This window comes from Aythya ferina (genome assembly GCF_964211825.1).
Source record: "Aythya ferina genome assembly, chromosome: 3".
NCBI lineage: Eukaryota > Metazoa > Chordata > Aves > Anseriformes > Anatidae > Aythya > Aythya ferina.
Genome location: NC_140298.1, coordinates 61,984,987 through 61,987,158, shown reverse-complemented (window position 1 = coordinate 61,987,158; position 2,172 = coordinate 61,984,987).

Genomic DNA, 2,172 nt, shown 5'->3' with positions numbered 1-2,172 from the left:
AAATGGAAAGGATGGAAATGAGTCCGTTTCATGGTGTGAACCTTAAAGTGTGATTTAAATTCTGTTTGGAGATCTGCTAGCTACAAGTTAATGCCCAGTGGTAGAGGATTTGAATAAACACCTCATTTGTAATTGATTTTAAATAAAAAGCATTTCAAAAGGTGGAAGAAATTCAGTGGAAGCATTCAAGTACTTTGAAATACGCAAAGCTCCTTGGAAAAACTGAGCCATTAATTACAGCTATAAGCTACAGAGACCTTTTGTGAAAACTGCAGCCCACAGCTGAAGAAATGTTAATAATTACTTTAAATTTCAGGGCACGTTTTTCAGGGCAGGTAGATTTCTCAATCTCCATTTGACTATAAATGAGAGCTTTACATATAATTCATCCTTTGTGTCTTGAAAAGATTCTCTCCACACTTAGTAATGGAAAATAAAACTGCCTGTAGTTCCCAGCTGCCCAATCTTTGCTATTATCCCTAACACAGACAATACAAATGAAAAGAAATGTGCACGGGCTAAACTGATACCAGGACCACTGAATAATGGCTATTGTCTGTCAAATTTCCACATTGAAAGGATTAGAGTAAAGCATGGTCTAACTAAGTGAGCTGCTGCCCTCCTGAAATTTAAAGAACTGCAAAATGCATTTACAAACAGCAAGACTTTAGCACTATAAAAATTAAAATGTAATCCAGTATCACAGTAAGCTGATTAATTCCTTTACAAAAAAAAAAAAAAAAGACATTTGAAATAACGCATTGGGGTCATTATTCTCCTGGTTAGAGGAATTACTGTTTCAGATGAAGTGAGAACAGTGGGGAGAGACACCAGACATGAGCAGGATGAGATGCTGCTCATTGTGTCCAGCTCTTGTGGCCATATGGGGTGGAGGAGGTGAGGAGGGGAGGACCCAGCTTTCCCAAGGGAGCTGGTGCCATCACATGTGGCATGCTTTGATTTGGGCTAGAAGAAGCCATCCTCTGCTGTGTGGGACAAGTCCTTCTTCTGGCTCCCTTTGCTCAGGCTCTACTCTACAAGCCAAGCAAGGCCCTAGACAGTAAATGCCCTCAATAACTTCCCACGGCCCTCAGCAGAAAAGCTCCCGTCTCTTGGTTCCCAGGAGATGCTCAGCCACAGCTGTCCATACAATGTTCTCCAAATGAACCATGCCTTATGCCACCAGCTTTTGATGCTAACCTTCATTGCCTCTATAGAAGAAGACTTCACCTGCTCATGTATATCAGCTGTGGGGTCACAAGTAGCGAGCAGCACAGCTGGAAGCCCTGCTGTGCTATGCTGGGATAGCTGCTGTGGACACGATGTGGTGGGGCCCAGCCAGTGACTGATTTCCAAGCAGATTTGATGGCCTACAATTGCCTGTGTACGGCTGGCAGCAGCAGGACCCAGCCCTGAAGTGGGGGGATCCCCACAAGCCATGGGGCAGTGGAGTGGGGTGGTGGCGTGTGGTGATGTAGCTGTTTTGGCAAAAGGTTTGGATTCGGTTCCAGCCACCTGTGTCATTAGCTGGTCCTTAGCCAGCCTTTCACGGAGCACTCATATGACATTGATGTGCCATGAAGGGTATTCCCCATGCCTGCCTTTGGAGACCCCCTAACCAGTGCAGCTACGTGTTGCCTGTTCCTCAGAGCAAATAGAAAGCCCTTAGAAGATGACTAGAAGATTGATTTCTGCCTTTTAGTAAACATACATGACTCGTCTTAGCCAGCTGTCCAAATGGGATTGCTCCCACAAGACTTTCGGGGTGCTCTGAATGTTGATATGTGCCCTTGCAACCAAAGAAATTAGCTTAGGAAATGTGCCTGGGAACCCAATCCGTGGAAAATGCATATAAATGATGTGGAAAAAAAAAATAAAGATTTTACTGCTCTACTTGTCACACAGATTTATAGAAGAAAATTGTGTGTTTAGCTTAGAGGGAATTCAGAGAGGGAAATGAAAGAACAAGTTAATTGTAACGACAGTTTGAATTACTTGAACAAATATATTTTGGGAAATGGGACAGAACTCTACCCTCCTGGCTCTTTCCATTTTATCTGGATTTTTATTACGGTCCAAATTCATTTCAACCATAAAATTTTAAACCTCTCTTATATAGGTGCATAATAAACACATATTAAAGGTAGAGCTGGGAGGAGACCTTCAATGCCT